At 43.1% G+C, this 22,466-nt stretch overlaps 1 pseudogene; it reads left to right on the forward strand.

The window, feature by feature from the left end:
- The first annotated feature begins 7,822 nt into the window (after window positions 1-7,822).
- The window catches only part of LOC147642460 (uncharacterized), a 40,833-nt pseudogene continuing 26,189 nt past the window's right edge, over window positions 7,823-22,466 (forward strand).

Here is a 22,466-nt window from a genome sequence, read left to right on the forward strand (position 1 = left end):
TTGTTGAGGGGGTCACTTTATTTACCCCCTACATAGCACGTGCATTCAAGGGGTATTTAAAAAACCCATACCTATGGATTTTTGAATTTTCAAAATTCCCCTTACTAGAACTCAAATTTAGGAATTTTGGAAAATATGCACAATTTTGGGACAATTCTTTGTTAGATCCAATACAATGTTTACTGTGCGATATGCAAGATTTATTATTGGATGTTCTCAACAAGAATTTGAATAATGCGATATGATTTATGTACTATTGTACATTTGTAACAAGTTTATGACGTTGGTGGGATGTAAATTTGGCTGCACACACACACACACATGCACACCAAGAATTAAGTTTGTTTATATCACATAGCTTCGAGTTGACCATCAAACACAAAAACTTTAACAAAGAAAGGATATTCAATGTAACTTTAAGTTGTAAGAAAGACTAGGTGATAGAATTAAAAAGATCACCATCTATATTGAATCAAAGTTCTTGAACAATGGGTGAACCATAAATTTAAAAGCTTAAGAAAGCCTTACAATCTGAATAATGATTGAACTATGAGTTTGGTAGCTTCATACAACATTGCTAAGCTAGTTGCCCATGTGCTAACTTGCTCAACTGCACTGACGTGTGATGGTGCCTCACTTTCATGTTGATTCAATTGATTCTGTTTGGCCTTGAGTATTATAGCCTTTGGAATCTTGATTTTCTCTAGAAGTCGTCCACCCTTGGGCTTCCATGCCCAAATGATGCAGTTAGTGTCTTCCCAGCGCTGAGGATCATTTTTGTTCTCTCGCCAATACTTATTCCAGCAGCAATCCTTATAAACCTCCACATCACTTGCATTCTTCTTCTTTGAAATTGGTGCCCAATATTGTATCTGAACTTGTAGGTAGTTTATCGAGTTGTTGTTTTGATCAACATCACTTGTTGTCACTCCCAACCATATTGGGTAATTTACATCACAAGGTTGTAGAAGCACAAAATCTCCTTTAGACACATCAAGAGTCGGGTTGAACTCTTCAGCAGGTCTGTTGTGCATTGGACCACAATAATGGTCCTCATTTACATCAAACCTTTCATCTACATCATCCTCCACTTGAAGGTTAAGAGGCTCAGCTTTTTTGCATACACTCCTTGGCCAAAAGTCATGAAATCCAATGTCTTCCCTTGCACTAGGGGTCTGCATGTTTAGCATAAGATTCTCCCAATAGGCAAGGACCGGATTGATCCACTTAGCATAATCACTTTGGTCTCCTTTCTCTTGCAAGTGCTCTTTCCACCAGTTGACATGTTTTTTAAGCCCTCCACAACCTTCTCATTTTCCTTAACATACTCAAAGGGTGGCAAATACATAACGATTCTTATTTTTAGAACCACAATTGTCAAGTTGCAACAACAACGTCCTTGGCAATCTCTTGAAAAATGTCCTTGAATTTGATGGCATTAAACTCAAGGCATTGACATTGCCCCTATCCTGCACATGTGTGTTAGTATGAAAGACTGACTGCATATGTGAAGAACAATTTCTCTCTGTATTCCACATTTGTTTCTACATGTGTCTCTGCATCTGCATCCTTAATGCTCTGCTTGCAATAAGCGTTTCTCTCCTTTAGCACTTCCATATGAAAGACTGACAAAACATTAAAACATCTCTTAGTAGGGCTAAGAGAATCCCTAGTAATGTAAAAGAGGCCGTATAAAATCATCCTACCAAATCAAGTAAGTGGATTTAGCAAGGTTAGGATAAAATCCAAAACCAATCCATGTGGGAGAATTCCTCTTTGAGGAGAAGCTTAGAAATTTTAAATTATTTATCTTAGAGCTATAAGGATATGAAGGTGGTTGGTTACACATAGGAGGTGGTAATGCATAATGTACATATAATGTATTATGCTAAGCTAGTAGTTCATGGAGATTATTTATCTTGGATCTAAAAGGATATGAAGGTAGTTACATAGAGAAGGTGGTAATGCATACTATGCATGCATTTAAACTTTCATACTTAAGTTGAAATCCTTTATACTTGGCTTTTATCTTATGAGCTTAGAGTCCTTAGGCCCAAATCATTTTACGGAGTTTTGAACTTGAGTACCAATATTAGTACTTGAACTATATTCCCAGCCTAGAATCCTCCCACCTAAAATAGGTTTAAATGTTTTAAATTCAAATTTTACATAGACATGGGCTTACATCCTTTACCCTTGAGCCTAAATCACTCTAAAGAGTTTTAGACCAAGATCAAAATTTTGGGACTTCTTGTACATAAAGTCCTTAGCCCCAAATCAATAAAGTAAAATTTGAACATGGATCTAAATCTTGGGAATTACCTAAACTCTTTGGCCAAATCATGCTTAACGACTATCAATCCTCCCACCTAAAATAGGTTTAAATGTTTTAAATTCAAATTTTACATAGACATGGGCTTACATCCTTTACCCTTGAGCCTAAATCACTCTAAAGAGTTTTAGACCAAGATCAAAATTTTGGGACTTCTTGTACATAAAGTCCTTAGCCCCAAATCAATAAAGTAAAATTTGAACATGGATCTAAATCTTGGGAATTACCTAAACTCTTTGGCCAAATCATGCTTAACGACTATCATAATTGATGTTCACCAAAATGACCATACTTCCTTGCATGAGAGAAGAAGAAGAGAAAAGAAAGGAGACAATGCAAGGGTCAGTTTGGGAACGTGCACTTAGCCAACCCTAATGAGGGTTAACTTCTTGATGTGAAGTTACTAGAGGCTCACTCTACCACCACTTGTATCACCAAGTGGAGCTTTCCTGGTGGGAAGCAAAGAGAGGAGGAGCTATGGAGATCTTAACTCATACAATTCCTTCATGTGTGTGCAAGAGTGAAAAAGAGAGAGAGGGAGAGCAAAGAGATAAAGAAGAAGAGGTGAGCAAACAGAGCATCACCTATATGTGCACACACACACACACACAACCAAGCAAGCAAGCATGCACACACACAACCTCACCACCATAGCCACAAGAGAGTGAGAGAGAGAGAGCAAGACGCAATTGTGATAATGGGATTGTCCCTTTTCAGATTTCATAAGTTGCTTATATACATGAGCTCTCTTTTTACAATGGGGTCGGCCACCCATTTAACAATTGGGGGCCCAAAATTGGTTCTTCTAGCTCTATGTATACCTAGGCTTATGCTCATCGCTGACATTACACATGTTGTAAGCTCAGTCTTCATCCCATATATCTTTACATGAAGCGCTTATCATGGTCTACATAAAAATGAGTTACATGATGAGGCATAACCATGCTTTAAAATAATGTTAACTAGTGTGGTTAACATACCCCCGCTCCCTAATTCAGGTCTGCTCTCGAAGCTGGCAAGAAGAATCAGTGGGGAGGATAGAGGGAAAATGTGCAAACAAAGTCATATTGTGAATGACAACATGGGGTATTGGGGAGATCGATGAAAGTCCTTCTAGTGGTCTCCATCATGTCTTTGAAGGTTTGGATATGCCAAGTGCGCATCCACTGTATGCGCTCATAGTTAGCCAAAAAGCTACTTCAAGGTGGGGCCTTTGTTGAGGTTGAAGGAAAGGCCTTTCGAGCTCCTTCATGATAATGGTGCCACTAGGGGAAACTCTACCCAAAGAGTGATGCTGAGGTTGAAGAAGCGTATGGTGGCAATAATGGTAGGATTTGGCACCTGATCATATCTGCCAACAATGAAAGTATACGTTTGAGCGAGTATGCTTTCGTACATGCATGTAGAAGGCGGGAACCATGGGAAGTTGAATTGGAGTTTAGGGTTTGCCAGTTTTTTGATAGGGAATAGGTCCCAGGCCTGGAGATGACAAATGGGTAGGTAAGCTGGGCTGATGCGGAGGTTTCAAGGGACTTTGCAGTACTCAGCCCAAAGGCGCGGCTTGAGTAGGCAAGGTCACCACCAAACCAACTGCTCACCCATAAGATTGAATGTGAGGGGTGGTCGAGCATCAAAGTGGGGCCTGATGTAGCCTCTGTATTTTCTATGCACATGCTCACTTTTCCATGTGGCATGCTTAGTGTCGAGGTAGAGCCAAAGGACATGGATGTCCATGTGGTCTATTATCTTATTGAGTGGTACCTGTTGGAGTTGTCAGTTGAGCACAATTTGTATGGCCTACTCAAATTCTGTGCACTCCAAAGGATTGCGCCAGTTGAGGGGATTGAGGGGGATTCCATCGCCTAGTGATTCTATGGGGGGGCTTGGGGTGGGATCTCGCCCTCTTACAAGGGGTGGGTGAAGGGAGGTCAGTGGAGTGAGATTGTTTAGGTGGAGGGGTTTTGGAGGAAGAGGAGGTGGTGCCCAACGAGGCATCAAGTAAAGGGGGTGGGCATGCTAATGTAGAGGGAATATCTTCTGGGGGCATGGGAAATCCCAATCCAAGATGGAGGGAGGAAGGGGGTGATGGCAGTGTTGGTGAAGGGGGTGCGAGAGTTAACTTGAGGAGGGGTTGTGGCATTGAGGGCGAAAGCGATAGGTAGTGGGGGAAGAGGTTGAAGGAGGAAATGCGGTGCCTACGATGAGTTTTACATGGAGGGTGGGGAGGCTTGAGGGAGTGTCAAGGTCTTGGGGGGTGGGTTGGGAGGTGGTTAAGAGTTGGGGCCGGGATGATGGAAGCAGGAGTTTGGGTGAGAGGGAGGATGTGGTGGGGGAGATTGTGAGGTAGGGTATTGCCTTGGGGGTGCACACGCAAGATATTTGTACAATAAATTTGAGAAATAATATTAGGGAGAAAACCTTTTGAGGAAAAACATAGGGTGATCGAATTAAGAAATTAGTGAACTGAATGACTAGAAGGATAGACCGAAACTTTGTTTAGAGAAATTTTCAGGATATATCTCATTAAATTGCGTATTCTAAATTATTAAGATTATAACTCCATTAAGGTTTGAATAGTTGACGTGTGAATGCCATCCATTGGATGCTTTACACTAGGACGATCATCCAAGATCTTGAACCCATCTCACATAAACATGGGTCTACTAACTTCAGATGTGTAATTCCCAAAGGATCATGCTATTAGATGTGTTAATCCGAAGATACTAGATGTGTAATTTTCAGAAAACTAATCATCTCAGATGTGTCAATCATGAGATAATCTTTGGATGTGTCAATCCCAAGACACCAGATGTGTAATTATCAAAAAATGAAGATCTCACATATATTAATCCAGAGTGCCTTTAGATGTGGCGCTATGATAAGTATTTGATAGTTTTGAGCTTTTCATGGATTCAATGAAAGAAGCAAGTTCACCCTTGCTCGTCTAAAAACTGTAAGAAATGTCGAATTAGTTGGAAGCACTGTTGTCAATCTAACCACTAGAGCTAGAATCAGTTATGAGATGCCATGAGAGTACACCTTCGTGAAAGGTTTTGTCCTCTAGGATTTTGAGAGGATAAAATGAATGAATTTTTGAAGCTAACCCCAAAGGGAAGACCCTAAAAGAATACCACCAAACTTTTGTTAAACTTCTTCGATTTGCTCTAGAGATGGATGAGGTAACTCTTCTCCATCGATTCATTTAAGTGGGGGAGATTGTAAGGTCCCTCCCAAGCCATGTATGTATGTGTCTCTTTTAATATAGATTTCAATAAGGAAAGAGAGTGTACTTAGAGAAGAGTGAGACAATAAGGCTAGAAACATTAGGAAAGTGTTTGTTAACCTATGACGGACATTGAGACGTACTATGTTTTACGTCATTAATTTAAATATTTTGAGTCATGGGCCGGGCTTGTCGGCACCATATGTTAAGGATGAAGGGATTGGGTGATCGCCGATGAGAGGCGCACCTTGAATATCAGTAGAATAAGGGTTAGGATCGGCCGGCCATGTATGGGCGTCCAAGTGTGAATGGCCAAGTCACCTATAAGAGTCAAATGTAACCCTAAAATCCTCATTCTCATGTGTTGTGAATACAAGAGTGCTCTTGCCCTATCTCTTTGGTTTCCTTCTCCTGCGTGTGTGAGAGAGAGAGAGAGTGAGAGAGCGATCGAGCACTGTGTAGCGGCACGGCGGTGGAGAGGCGGTAGAGCGGCGACGGCGGCTCCTTCTTCACTGCGACACGGGAATCCTTCAAGGCGGCAGTTGAGCGGTGAGTGACACACTCTTTGCATTCTGTTTGAGCTTCCTTCCCTGGTTGTATGCTTGCAACCATTCGTGGCTCGCATACGGTGTCCGGCAAGTCCCCAGCTACGACCTGTGCGACAAAAGCGCACATTTTTGGCGCCGCTGCCAGGGAGTTGCCCTGCACCAAGCTCCAGTTTGTAGCTCGGCTGCTGCGTGAAGTTTAATCTACACTGTAGGAAAGCGACTGTGTGTTTGTTGCAGAGGTGTTTCTGTGTTTTGCAATCTGGTTCTGCAATTTGTCTTTTGTATTTCTGTTTCTTTTGTTATTTTTCCGCTCCGCGTGTGGGCGTGCGTTCTGTTATTTGGTTATCTGCGTGCGGGGGGAGGGGGGGGATTTCTGAATCCCCAGATCTGTGCTATGTGCGAACTACGCCGCGGCCAAGGCTGAACCCTAAAGAAACCCTAGAAAACTTATCTCAAAACAAAAAACAAAAAATTAAAAATATAAAAAATATAAAAAATAAAAAATAAAATTTTATTTTTAAAGAAAGAACCAAACGTGGGGAGAGGAAAGATTTTCTAATTGGAGAAAAAAATTTTGAAAAGAAAGAACCCCACGACCCCGGCCTCGGTCTCGGTCTTTTGATATATATATAGGAGAGTGAGCCTCCATAGCTTTCTTTCAAGTGAGAGCTTATGGGAAGTTGTGCGCTATATGTAGCCCACTCCCCAAGGAGTAAAGTGAGCATGTGGGATAAAGCCCTCACCCTTTCCTCCACAAGCAAATAGGCTTTCGCCCCTTCCCCCCAAGGGAAACGGACTGTTTTGAGGACCACGAGAGCTCTGGATAGGCGAACACGGTGCTGTAAAGCACACTAGGACCCTTTGAACGATACGCTCGTTTCGAGCTATCACACGCCCTAGTCCAAGTTCGTAAGGGGGTCAAAAACGAGTTAAAAACAATCTAAAAACAAGTAAAAATGGGGTGCGAAATACCCAAGAAACCACTTATGTGGGTTTTAAGGGTAGTTACCAATGCACGTAGGGTACCCATGTCACATGCATCTACGTTTTGGTCGGGTGCTAGAGCCTGAACCACTAGAAAGTGTTTCAGTTTACGCAGGCTCACACCATCCCTCCACGTTGGCATCTTGACCTTCGGCTGGAACCCAAGGGAGTGCAACCCAAGATCCACGAATAGTGGATAGTGACTCGTCTTCTGACTCAGAAGCCATGGAAGGACACCCTACCAAGAACCCTGAGGAGACAAGCCAAAACATGCCAGTGTGGGCCCCACAACCTGGATCTAGCATGTTTAGTCGTCTAATAGAGACCTTTAGTAGAGCTACATGCTCTGAGCATGCGACAAGCGAAGTAAATGAAGAAGGAGGGGTAGTAGATTCACCATTCGCATCTTATGTAGACCCTACCCTCCCAAAGAGTGTCCATGTGGATATTCTACCCACTTCGTTTAATGAGGGCCCTACTGAGCTACCAACTTCCGATGCTCTTCCTAAAGTAGAGGTCCCTAGAAGCCAATCCATAAGAAGTGACATTGCGTCCACTTCAAGAGAATCGTTTGGCACACCAAGTCTAGATGGGATATTTCTCAATGAAAATTGGGAATATGATCTACACACAGAGACTCTAACTGACCTATACACGGGCTACACATACCATGTAGGTTGGTTAGAAGTCCTACGATCTACATCTAGCACCACTAATCTAGAGGAGCAACAACACATGATATGTGAGGTTATTCATAGAATTATCCAATTTGAGAGGCAAAATAGGGGAGTAAACCTAGTTTCCACTGGTCCTATGAGACTTTTGGATACGGGCAAGGCCAAACAACCAACCCTATCACAATTTCCATAGACCCTTCGTATGTTGTTTCGCCTAGAGTCTCAATGCAGGTTGAGCCCACGAGCAGTAACTTTAGCTTTCCAACCTTGGCTCAACTTCCATTAGGGAATCCACAATGCCTACCCCAATGATGAGCATGACAGAAAGCGCACCTGTTACCACTGCAGTTAGTACGACACCACTACCTAGTGGAATAGTACCTACAACAGTGCGTGCTAGTGCCTATCAACCATATGTACCTATCGCTACTCATGCTCATGTAGCTCCTACACCTCTTAGTATGCCAATGGCGTATGCTCCACGACCGCCTTATCACAACCCTTATCCAAGAGGAGCTAGGCCTAGTCACATATCATATCCTACGTCATTTGCCAACATACTCAGACCAACGCCAACTCCTATCAGCCAAGCTATCCCAGAAGTGCCTCCACCAGCTATGCCCGCTCACTTAGGCGATCTCGCAGTGTTTGCTCAGACAATCAGATGATCTATTGCGGAAAACATGCGGGGCATGCCTGAGAGAGAACCTAGAAGCAAGGCAGTACAAGTGGCTAAGCTCACTCAAAACTTCAGTGGTAATGAGGATGTTAGGAAGCACATTGAAGTCTTTGAACACGTGTGTGATTCCTTGGAAGAGCACAATGAGCTGCATAAGTGTAAAGCCTTAGGCTTAACCTTGAGTGGGAAGGCCGGAGATTGGTATCGAACCTTAAGGGTTGAAGAGCGCACTCACTACCCCACTCTCAAGAGATTGTTCTTGAAAGAATACATACGTGAGGGTGTGCTTTGGGGAGTAGCATCTCAACTCCAAAAAGCTGAGCGCGAGGAAGGGGAGTCAGTGAGAGACTTTATAAGTCGATTGAAGCATCTAAATTCTCGCTGCACTCCCGATGAACACTTCAATAACAACCAACTCCTCGATAGATTCATCCGAGGATTGCGCCACGAGGACATTTACAATGGCCTAGTCATTAGAGGTCTTACAACATGGGAAGCAGTCACTGCCAATGCAATCCAGTTAGAAGACAACTTGATGATTGCAGGTAAAAAGGTGTCTTCGGAGACAAAATCCGTTAGTTCGCAAGTATCTGGGCACGAGCCAATGACAGTAAAACCTATTGCCAAGGAGCCCAAGATATCTGAAATGTTTGTATGACCGACCTTACTAAGGCTCTCCAAGAATACTTTAGGGGTAATCGAGCTCCTCAGAATAGCCATATGTACCCAAGGAGAGAACAACAATGGTGTTCGGTTTGCTTCGGACCACATAGCACGAGTGAATGTCCCACATTCAGAGTCAAATTCAATGGTAATTGCAATGCATGTGGTAAGTCTGGCCATCAATCTAAAGATTGCCTAGTACTTAAGCGAATGTTGGCAAATCAGGCACCACTAGCCTAGCCAAACACACCTCAAGTACCTGCGCTGATGCCTGCACAACCTGTCGAGCAACCGTCACAGCACATAGTTCCAAGGAATCCGAATGTAGTCCAGTCTGTGCCGTTACCGCCGCCAGTGCTAGGACCACAACCTCCACATCCAAGGATTACCCCAATAAACCAGATGGGTTGTGAGTCACATAGTGCGTGTGGGGATTATGAGTGAAGAGGAGATAGACCCCACTGCTCCATATGGGATTGATATGTTTGAAATGATTCCCCAGTACTACATGGAGGATCATTTCGGGCAAGTCAAGCCTGTATATCAAGCGGCTGCTCTCGCCACAAGAGGGAAAAACCTTAATACCTTGGCGAGGAGACCACCTCTTCAATGCTACGATTGTGGTGGACCGCATCGTGTAGCGGAGTGCCCTAATAGGCTACAGAAGATCGCTACTCAGATGCAACCAAATCAAGGGAGCACATCGGGAATGCCGGTACTTACATGTAATCGTTGTGGCATAGATCATTTGATTGCTCAATGTCCACATAATCCTAATGCACCCAAGATTACGCCATTGAATTTGGTTGAGGTCACCAACCAGGCACGAGGAACCACACCCGTTGTACCCGCGAATGTAGTTACACGGTCAATGCTTCAAAATCAAAACTACATTCTTGAAGAGAGGGATACTGCATCAATCGCTCAGGCAAAGAAAAAGAAAACACGGCGGAAGAGATCGCTTAATGCCACGAGCTCCAAGCCCAGTTCAAAGACCAACATAGGGACAGGAGACGACCCCGTGTATATGAATGATCCTGAAGATGATTCTAATTCAATAGAAACCATGGGGACCAAAGCCACTACCTTAAGGGAGGAACCCACTCGGGAGCTCAACGAAGGAGAATCAAGCGAATACATAAATAAGGGGAAACAAAAGGAAACTTCCTCGGCCCCACAACCAAGTCAGTTAATGCCCTCTCGACCACCCAAACTGACTGAGACTCCCCAAGACAAGCCACGTGGGCCAAAAACCCTCAAGAAAAAGATTGGAACTTACCCAAACCCAGTTGAGGAGATTGAACAAGTGCAACACTTAAGGGGTTTGGTGGAAGAAACACAAAGAGAACTGGAGCCAAACCCGAGAAAAATCAAAATTCCAGACACAGTGTTTCCTACGCAAGTTCAGCGCCTCACAGGAACTATAAACCGTTAGCTATACCTAGTATCATTCGAGAAGAAAGTGAGGATAGGACATCAGGAAGTGGGCAAACACCCTTTTTGCTTGAAATAATGTTTAGTGAGGGAATGCCTGACCCCATCGAGGAGGAAGTAATTCCATCTTCACCAGTCCCTAGTCAAGGGGCGATATCTCAAAAAGTACCGTTGAATGTGTCCAAGCTAATGGATTTCATGTCCTCTGAAATCAGAACCACGATCATATCCAAATTATACGGAGATCCTGAGCTATTCTTAGCTCTTCGAGCATTTCTCAATGGAGAACTAAAGGCGGGGCTACCACAATTTGCAAATATGGATAGACCTGACACGCTTCAAGAGGAAGGGGAGCATTGGGATCTACAACCCAACTTAGATGAAGATTCGGTCATTGAAATACCTGTTAACAGGTTGGGACAGTACTTTGAAGGTGACGAATCTAATGCAACCCTCCCCATTACTACCAAGGGATTAACTCTAAAGGGAATCCTTGATGGTGGTGCTGCCGTGAGCATTGTGACTAAAAACTATTGGGAATCTATGGGAAGACCTCACCTGGAAGTCACAAACATAGTGGTTAAGATGGCAAATGGAACTATTGCTAAACCTATTGGAATGTTAAGGGACCTTAAGATCAAGGTCCTGGGATACAAGGTAAAACATACCTTCATTGTAATGGATTTCTCCAAGCATCCTATGTCATATCAAATGATCTTAGGACGTCCTTTCATGAGGGAAGCACAAATGGTGCATGACTGGTTGAAAAACCATGTCTACCTAAAATTCCAGGACTCTATCATTCGAGTTGATCTTGAGAATGGTCGTGCACATCCTTTAGGAAGCAAGGTTATCATTGATAATCGATCGGATACCACTATTCACTCCGCCCCATTAAGGTATTGCTATACATGCAAAAAAGAGACTGATGATGGGAAAGATTCTCTTTATATGGATGTCCTACCGGGTATGACTGAGTCGGATAACGTGGATTGGGTACACCTAGCGGCAACCATAGACACATGGGAAAATAGAGGCACAAGTTGGGTAACACCTGAGGGGCAAGATATGCCACCGTTAGTGCCAATAAACATGATAGGTGTTATGCACTTGACTCCTGATGGCGAGAAAGTGCCAAACTCCACTGACACTGAAAGTAGCGAAGACTCTGACCAATGCAACTCTGAGTATGAATCTCAAGAAGAAACTGACCTTGAGCCTGAGGGGGAAAATGAATCAAATATTCACCCAAATGTGGAAGCAAGGTGCTCAAGGCCTAGGACAGTGACCTCCTGCAGTTCAAGTGAGGGGGACACAAGTGAAGATCGACCAAGTGAGTCCGAATCTGATAGAAACAAAAATCAAAAACTTGGTAAGAAGAAAACGAGACATAAGCGCCAACGCTATCAAGCTAATGTACGAACTGCAATAAACAAGGAGCGATAGTTATATAGGAGCCATTTGATGCTCATCGGAAGTTAGCGGATGATTGGGGACAATACCTCCAAAGTGTCATGTGGTGTATTCCGCAACCTCATGACGTCGCCCAATTAGAAATTGATGAGAAGCCAAAACTAAGTCGTACTGCAAGGAGGTGGCAAAACCAAGAGTTGGCTCAGCAGCAAAAGGAAGCGGAATTGAAAGAAAAAAGCCTGGCACAACAAGAACCAGTAGACTTACACCCCGCACCCGAGCATTTCAAATCATTTACCACAGGGGAACGTAAAGTGGTCTACACAAAATCCCAACGAACGCCTACCAATGGGAGTAGCGGTGTCTACGATGGCCCTGCGGGGTAGTTAAGGAGATAGAGCTAGCAGATCCGGATGAGGAGTCTAAACCAGTTTTTATTGCTCAAGACCTCACCAAGGCGGAAGAAGCTGCACTTACGAAGCTTCTTAAAGAATTCAAGGACATATTTGCTTGGACATATCATGATATGAAGGGTGTTCCACCCTCGGTGGTGTAACACACGATTCCAATGATTAGCACTGCTAAACCAGTCCAGCAACGTCCCTACCCAATGAATCCTAAGTATGCAAAGATTGTACAAGAGGAAATTGAAAAGCTTGTAAAATGTGGATTCATATACCCTATTGAGCACTCAGAATGGGTTTCTCCGATAGTCATCGTGCCAAAGAAGAATGGGAAACTCAGAGTGTGCGTTGATCTCAAAAAGGTTAATGCAGCCACCAGAAGGGATCATTACCCCTTGCCATATTCTGAACATGTGCTTGAAAGAGTGGCAGGCAAGGAGGCATATAGCTTTTTAGATAGGTACTCGGGTTATAATCAGATCACAATTGCAGTCGAGGACCAAGCTAAAACAGCATTTATCACGGAGTTTGGAGTGTTTGCCTTTCGGGTCATGGCTTTTGGCTTGACCAATGCACCTGCAACATTCCAACGATTGATAAATACGGCCTTTAAGGAATATCTAAGGGACTTCTGTGAAGCTTTTTTAGATGATCTTTGTGTTCATTCCTCTTGGGATGAGCACTTGATGTGTTTACGAAAAATATTTGAAAGGTGTAGATTATATCGCATCTCCTTGAATCCTTTCAAATGCCAATTTTAGGTTAAACACGGAGTTATCTTAGGGCATATAGTGTCCAAAAATGGGATTTCCACGGACGAGAGTAAAATCAAGGTCATTCTGGAACTGCCACCACCCACCAACTACAAGGGAGTCCAACGCTTTATGGGCCACATTGGTTATTATCAAAGATTTATTCTATTCTTCGCCGAGATAGCTCGACCATTGTATAAGCTTCTCATCGAGTTTATTTGGACCGAAGAATGTGACCGTGCCTATGAGCTATTAAAGAAGGCCTTGGCGAGTGCTCCAATCTTGAGAATGCCTAACTGGGATTTACTCTTCCATGTGCATATTGATGCATCAAACTTTACTATTGGGTGTGTGTTAACTCAACCTGGAGAACACAAGCTAGACTACCCCATTAGCTTTGCCAGTCGTCGACGATGCTGAGATGAACTACACCACTACGGAGCGAGAAGGGTTGGCAATGATATATGCAGTAAGGAAATTTTGTTATTACCTCCTTGCCACCAAGTTTGTTTTCTATGTGGATCATCAAGCATTGTTGTATCTGGTAAACAAACCATGTTCCACAGGAAGAATCACACGATGGCTATTGATTCTTCTTGAGTTTGATTTCACGGTTGTTGTGAGACCTGGCAAGAAACATGTTATGGCTGATCATTTATCTCGCATACCTAATGGTGAGGCTCCTACGGGGGTTGATGATGACTTACCTGACACTTCCCTATTCATGGTGGAGACAATGCCTGAATGGAGTGAGAAGACTCGTTAACTTTTTGGTTAATGGCTTTCCACCCAAGGAGCTTCGTAAAGATCTAGCTCGAAAGTTGATCAAAGAATGCGAACCTTATTGCCTGATAGCCGGGACTCTTTATAAAAGAGGAAAGGATGATGTTCTTAGGCATTGTGCCCGAGAGGATGAGTATCTATACATTTTGCAAGAGGCACATATGGGCATAGCCGCCGACGGTCACTTCTCAGGAGACTTAACTGTGCGAAAGATATTACAATCAGGGTATTGGTGGCCCACTATGTTCCAAGATGCGTCACTCTTTGTGAAGGGTTACGATGAATGCCAACGATACAAGAAACCCCAACGGAAAGATCAGATGCCCCTACATCCAATCAAAGTAAACCAACCATTTGAAAAGTGGGGTTTAGACTTTGTAGGTCCAATTAGCCCAGCGGCCCGAAACACACAATCTCGCTATATTATTGTGGCCACTGACTATATGACCAAATGGGCTGAAGCGAAAGCAACACGTAAGGTAGATGCAAGGACAACAGCCAAGTTCCTCTTTGAAAATATAATCACACGCTTCGGTTGTCCTTTTGAACTTGTGAGCGACAATGGTACGCATTTTATAAATGAAGTGATTAAGGAGCTCACAACAAATTTCATGATATCCCATCATAAATCTACTCCTTACTATCCGCAAGCGAATGGCCAAGCCGAGAGTACCAACAAGACTTTAATCTCTGTTTTGACAAAGACAGTTGAAGCTCATCGCACGGATTGGGATCTAAAGCTTACGACAGCTTTATGGGCCTATCGTACTGCGTACAAAGTGGCTATTAATTGCACACCATTCAAAATGGTATATGGCCAAGAAGCAGTCATGCCGTGGGAATTTGTCATTCCTAGTCTTCGTGTTGCTACTCAAGAGGGTTGGGATAGTAATCCCTTAGCAGAGCGTCTGTATATCCTTGAGCGGCTAAATGAAGAAAGACAATTGGATGTGTACAATGCCCTTGTGGAGAAGGATAGAAGGAAAAAATGGTTTGATCGCCACCTAAAGGACAAGGACATCAAGGTTGGGGATAAAGTCCTGATGTATGGAGTGCGAAACGAAAATAAGAAGCTCAAATATGCTGGTAAGGGACCGTATAGAGTATGTGAAATTACCTCGCAAGGTACCATCAGAGTGGAGACTCTCGACGGAGTTGAAACCATTGGATTCCTTAATGGGAGTAAATTCAAAAGATACTATGACCCCCTGAGCCAAGAGGAGTTACATGCAATCCATCAAAAGAAGGCAACTAAAGAACAAGCTGAGCTTAAAAAGATACAAGCGAGAGTCGAAGCCAAAGAACGTCAACAGCGTGCTAGGCGCCAACGAGAAGCCAACTTGGGAATTACGCAAGTATTTTTCGAGGAGGCAGAGGAGGATTCACTGGAATCTGACCCACCTCTAAGATACCCAATTGAGTTACAGAGTCCTTACGGGGAGGTGCTTTATAATGCATTATTGGATACAGGAGCTCAACACAATTTGCTATCATATGGCGTGTGGTGCCAACTTGGAAAACCACCTTTATCCAAGAGTTCTATCCAAGTTCAAGGAATCAACAAGAAGAAAACCCCTGTCTCAGGAATTCTGCACACTTCGGTTGCTTATGACAAAGGGACTGTAAACTTAGGGCGCAAATGGATGATGGCCACCAAGTGCAATATCGATTGGGCAACTAGACGAGTCACAACGCAAGAACCAACACTAGGTTTGACCGCTCAAAATCCCGCACCTAAGTCATCCACTCAAATATTAGAAAATGAAAAATCACAAAGCCCAGTGGCAAAACCATCTTTGATTGTTTGCCATCCCTCTAACGCTTCAACGCCAAGAGTGGAAACAGGCAAGGTGGTCTCTAAGGTTCCGCTTACTATGCCAAAGAGTATATACAAATGGATCCCAAAAGCTTCGTTAACAGCTACTTCCCCTACTCAATCTCGTTCAGCCACCAAGAAGCCTCGTAAAAGGAAAGCAGCTAACCACCCGAGAAAGGGCAATGTAACATCGCGATGGATCCCTAAAAAATTATTAGTAGCCCAAGGGTACTACGAGGGGAATGACCAGATTTGGGTCCCTAAACATAAGCTGGATCCCTCTACATCACCTGTAAAACCTTGCAAACCAATTGTTACCACCCCAATGACAATTCAAGACCGTGGTAAGGAAAAGGTAACAAAGTGCTCCGCACCACTTCTTCCAGAGCTAGTTTGGATTCCCAAACGATATCGATCAATACCACCTAGCTCAGGAAGGGGGGAGTCACATGAAGCTTCTAGCTCCTCATGCCAGGCACACGCTAATATAGAAGTTTCTACATGCTCTACACCTACTCTTGTCAACACCCAACAAAAAATCGATGAGTCTACGTCTCCCCTTGTAATAGTATCGTCGGAAACCATTTCCTCCATTCGTCAATGGGAGCGTACACTACCATCTTTGCAATTGGATGTGGCCACAAGGGTCATAAAAATCTATCTGCCCACATCACAACCTATGACCCGCTGGACAAATTGGTTCCAAGAGGCTGCAACATCATTGCAAATAATATGATCTACCCAAGGAAAGGGGGAGCATGTACTCACGCTCGACATTCTAAGGCTTCCTCCTTAACCTTCTCCCCTGACCATGTAATTGCCAAATTCAAGGGGATGTATATATATAGCTTCATACATTAAAAAAAAAAACAAAAACAAAGAAAAGAAAAACAAAAAATAGTAAAAAGAGCAAGAGCACAAAAAGAGGATAAATATCCGTATACAATCAAGAACTAGATTGACCTGTCATAAACCTACTGATGCTATATCTGTGTTTGCAGATATGGCAGATGCACGATCATCATACACTTCATCCACTCCCACCTTTGGTGAGAGGTATCGTCTATACCTTTCTTAGATATTTCACATGTGCTATCCTGTAATTGAAACTGAATGGGATCATATAGATGTACTAGCCAGAGAGGAAAATGTTGAGGAATTAGAATGGCTAATTCGCCTATTGACCATGATGACTGACCCCTACTCCGTAGAGGAAATATCCCCGATAGCCCAATGCTTTTCTTTTCCACAAGATGACTATCCTCGCATGGTTACATTCTTGATGAGTTTATGTGGATGGGAAAATGAAAAGGAAATATCTGACAATGATGAATGGACGGATGAAACTCATGGCACTACTGAGGTTGACTTTATTTATTTGGATGATGCGGATAGAGGCTTAGCCTTAGGGCTAGAGCCAGGACTCTACAATATCCTCTAACCGTATCCTCAGTAGTCGTGTGGTGACTGGTAGGTAGGTTAGAGTTTTCAAGTTTTTTCTAGTTTGGATTCCTTAAACGAGTCTTTAATTTTTCACACTGATGTGCCTCTCGAGATATAGTGCTTGTTAGTTGATTGTACAGGTTGAAAGTTTGAGGTGGGTTCGCTTTCAAGTCCTGAGACTGCCGCAACGTTCATCAAAATATATCTACATCAAATTGCAAGCTGTCTCGTCAAATCAAGGAGATCTCCAATTTCAGGTGTAATTCTTCCATGCCCACTCTCTTTAATTTTTTACTGTTCAATTAATTGCATGAACTATAATGCATGACCACATGGAAATTGTCAATGTACTACTTAGTTTTTGAAGTTGCCTGACGTGCTAGTGTGAATCATTAATGAGTTTAACCTTATTGGATATATTCTTGAAAATGCATACAGTCTTTAGTTAACCTTGGAATACAATTGTCTTAGGTCTAGGATCAAACCATCTTAATGTTTGACACCTGGCTGTGTGTGTGTTGACCTCTAGGACATAACTTTTACCCCTTGTCGAAAGGATGTAAGAACACATTTTAGTTCAGGAGCAACGATCAAAAGAAATTTAAATTTTTAAAAAAAAGCCTACAATAAATGGCAATACAAGTCTATGATGTGCTTTAATGTTGGCCTATCGCCTTATTGATACTTGGTAGGCGAGGAGTATTCTACTCCAGACCGATGCCTTGGTTGGTAGGGGGTAGCCTTGCCTAAAGTGAGCTAATAGATTCCTGGATAATGCCTTGTGTTAAACATGGTACCAAGATCGATGTTAGTTTTGCTTTAGGAAGGTCGCCATTGTGTGTAAAAATTATCACGTGCATTTTTTTTTTAAAGGCAAAAGGCTCCTGTAACTCTGATGTTTCTTGTGTCCCTAGGCTTGTGGTATTAACTTGTTCTCAGAGTAGACACAGTGTGGTCATCTGTTTATTTATTAAGCTTGGTTATTTTCCTTGACTTAGGCCAGTTATAAACCTTGATTAACCTTTGACACCTTGCCAACTGTTGATTTACTTTCCATAATTTTAAACTCCTGTTAATTTGCTACACTAGCTCATTCATGTGACCATTAAACTAAGTTCTCATAGCAACATCCATTGTGGTCTAACATGCTTGAATTTATACACTTTATATCTTTTGAATTCCAGCATACTTTCACTCTACTTCCCTCTTTTGCAGACGGTCCACCACAACAACCCTATCGAGCTTACCATACCATAGCTTCCGAGGACGGAATCTATATCAAGAAGGGGGGCATGTTAACCTATGACGGACATTGAGACGTACTATGTTTTACGTCATTAATTTAAATATTCTGAGTCATGGGCTGGGCTTGTCGGCACCATATGTTAAGGATGAAGGGATTGGGTGATCGCCGATGAGAGGCGCACCTTGGATATCAGTAGGATAAGGGTTAGGGTCGGCCGGCCATGTATGGGCGTCCAAGTGTGAACGGCCAAGTCACCTATAAGAGTCAAATGTAACCCTAAAATCCTCATTCTCATGTGTTGTGAATACAAGAGTGCTCTTGCCCTATCTCTTTGGTTTCCTTCTCCTGCGTGTGTGAGAGAGAGAGTGAGTGAGAGAGCGATCAAGCACTGTGTAGCGGCACGGCGGCGGAGAGGCGGTAGAGCGGCGACGGCGGCTCCTTCTTCACTGTGACGCGGGAATCCTTCAAGGCGGCGGTCGAGCGGTGAGTGACACACCCTTTGCATTCTGTTTGAGCTTCCTTCCCTGGTTGTATGCTTGCAGCCATTCGTGGCTCGCATACGGTGTCCGGCAAGTCCCCAGCTATACGACCTGTGCGACAAAAGTGCACAGTATTAGAATAAAAATATTAGCTCCAAAAATCCTAAAAGAAATAAGAAGACAAGAATAGTTCTATTAAGAGATAAGTATCTCCAAACATAGAAATTCGAATTTAGATGATAAGAGGTCATATTTAGAGTACTTTTACATATTTAGAGTCCATGCATACTAAAAATATGGAAAAATAACGTGTTTCTAAAGATGGTGCGTTTGTGGCTATATACAGATGTTTTTGCCTATTCTACCCACGTTATCTTGTAGACTAGATACGTTCCCGTTCTTTTGACTGGTTATATGACCATATTCTCAGTTTTTATCAGAGAGTTATGGCCGAAACAATTTGCTGTTTCTGTGAGGGTCTCTACACAGAGAAAATTGTGAGAAGGCAGCAAGTAGCCTCCTCAAGGTAATCCTAGAGTTTGAGATGTATATATCCCTTCATTCTTATCTAATATCTTAAAAAAGAAGCTTAGATTGCTATGGTCTTTTGGAGGAAGAGACCAAAACTCCATAGCTTTTCTTTTAGAGAAAGAATAGTATCTCGTAGGCCTGTAAGAGAAGAAGGCTATTTTGCCATAGACCTTAGAAAGAGAGAAGAGTCACAGTATGAGTAAGAGGAGATAAAGCTTGGAGACTATTGGATGATTTCAATCAAAAGATAAGGTATTAGAAGACTCTATTCTCATATGTCAAGTTCTAAAGCTCTTGTTAACAAGCAAAGGCAACGATAAACGACAAATTTCTATAAGGTATATACATATTTTGTTTTTCAATTATATATCATTCTTAGGGGTTGAGATATGGCCCCGGCTTCTCTATAAATTGTTAATAGTGATCTATTTGATTGATTTACTATTTAAAGTTTGTATTCTTTTAAACAACTGCCTAAATAAAGAATGTCTTATCCGTAATCTCAAGTTGAAATGCAAAAATCTTTGTGAAAAGGATTATTTTCTTAAGAAGGTAACATAGATTCTAGTCCTATGGTTTAGTTGAGTAAATAGATTGTTATCTTGGTTAAATTAAGGTACAGGTACAACTCTCCCTGACTTGACGTTGCCCCGTTCTTGTGCTTGTATAGCTCGACGGCGGAGACGTTAGGCTCGGAGTTGGCCCATGGTATCCCTCATACCATTGGGAGAATGAGGTTTGCCGATTGAGGCGAGTGATTGTAATGCTGCCTAGTTCTGAGGGCCCAGGCTAGTGCGGTGAATTAGCCCACCCTAGTGTGCAGACATCCCTCTGAGGGGCGGGAGGATCGAGTGATGGAGCCTGAGAGGGCAACAGGCCGGCTTGAGTCCTGAGACTGACGATGAGGTGTATAGTCCCGTAGGATTTTGCCCAGCATGTAGAGACTGGAAGGCCGAATTCTAGATCATCGGCAGTATAAAGAAAAAGAATAAGAGAGCCGGTTTGGCTTGTATGAAATTGATTCATGTATAAACTTTTCTTTTAAATCTTGTCTTGGCATTATTGTACTGTGAAAAAAGGCTGTTTTAATAAACCTTGTGAAAAGGGCCTTAATTAAGGAACATGTTTATTTATATCAATAGTGTGGTAGGATTAATTAGAAAACAAATTGACGCGTGAGTAGGGTGGAAAGTGGGAGGATGGAATGCCCCGACATCACCATCCTACTGACGGGTGGACCCGATTAGTCGGGTAGCTTTCCAACATATTACGTGAAAGCCCTACATTAGATAAATAGGTTCTCGGGCAATTCTATTCTAGAAGACTAGGTCAGCGGCTGTGCCTTGCATGGATAAGGAAAAAAGCGTTGCCTCTAGAAATCAAGTCTTGTAGTTGCCCAATTTATGATCAATTACCCTATGGGTGATTTGATATTTAGAAGACCACGCTCCCCCTGCGGGATAGAATTAGGTCTTACCTATGAATCGTATCCTTGAATCTCTGCATGGTCAAGGTGTCGATGAGTAGGAAATTTTCTCCAAGTTAAGACTTAGTGGACTATCTTAAGTGTTTCCCCTATTTTGGAAGGGGGGGAACCTTACATAAAGGAAATCTGGTTCTAAAAGAAGAGAGTGACGAGGAAGTTAATGGAGGGGCAAGAGGTTTGGTGATGAGGTAGGAGAGGATAGAGGTAGTGAGGGGATGGTCGAGAGGTTGTGTTGGAGAAGGTTGAGTTGGAGGGTCAAGTAATGGAGTTTAAGAATTTGGGTCGGGTTTTGGGATGGGGGAGAGGGTGGGCAACTTGGTCGCGCAATGTTCATTAGGGCGTTGACTTTACTTTCCAGGGATGTGGATGTCTGTCCAGGGTGCGCTACTCTGCTGCTAGAAGTTGGGCATCTTTTTGCTACAATGTTTGCTCAACCACCTACTTGTAGGAGTCAAAGGAGGCATGGATCCTGTTCAGCCATCGTTGGTGGTCTCTTCTAGCAACACATGTCCTTAGCTACCTGTGCTGGGGGTGAGGAAGCAAGTGTGGTGAACGGATTGGGAATCCTCCTAGACCGCATGGAGTTATTGTTGGAGCTCGGTCATGGTGGCCAGAGCGACGAGGGTATACTTCTCTTGGAAGTATATGGATATGAAGGGTGTACCTCCCAAAGTGGTCAAACACACCATCCCCACAGTTGAGGGAGCAAGGCCAGTGAAGCAGAAAGTATACCCTATGAACCCTAAATACTCCAAGATGGATCGAGAAGAAATTAATCGGCCCATAGATGCCAAATTCATCTATATGATAGAGCACACTGAATGAGCCAAAAAGAATGGAAAAGTGAGAGTGTGTGGAGACCTCAAAAAGGTCAATGCTGCCACAATACGAGACCACTATCCATTCCCCTTCACAAAACATGTGCTTGAAGAGGTCATGGAGAAGGAACCCTACACCTTCCTTGACATATTGTTGGGCTACAATCAAGTGCTGATCGACCCAAAAGATTAGTTCATAAAATGGATTTTTCCAGTGAATGGGACACGTATGCATATTGAGTCATAGCAATTGGGTTGACTGATGTCCCAAGCACCTTCCAACACCTAATGTGCATAGCCTACAAGGGTGGAAATTCCTTGAAGTCTTCATGGATATGCCTAAATAAAGAATGTCTTATCCGCAATCTCAAGTTGAAATGCAAAAATCTTTGTGAAAAGGATTATTTTCTTAAGAAGGTAACATAGATTCTAGTCCTATGGTTTAGTTGAGTAAATGGATTGTTATCTTGGTTAAATTAAGGTACAGGTACAACTCTCCCTGCCTTGATGCTGCCCCGTTCTTGTGCTTGTATAGCCGGACGGCGGAGACGTTAGGCCCGGAGTTGGCCCATGGTATCCCTCATACCATTGGGAGAATGAGGTTTCCCAATTGAGGCGAGTGATTGTGATACTGCCTAGTTCTGAGGGCCCAGGCTAATGCGGTGAATTAGCCCACCCTAGTGCACAGACATCCCTCTGAGGGGCGGGAGGATCGAGTGATGGAGCCTGAGAGGGCGATAGGCCGCCGGCTTGAG

The sequence above is a fragment of the Cibotium barometz genome, chromosome 1 (genome assembly GCF_041138505.1).
Source record: "Cibotium barometz isolate CiBa-2024 chromosome 1, ASM4113850v1, whole genome shotgun sequence".
Lineage (NCBI taxonomy): Eukaryota > Viridiplantae > Streptophyta > Polypodiopsida > Cyatheales > Cibotiaceae > Cibotium > Cibotium barometz.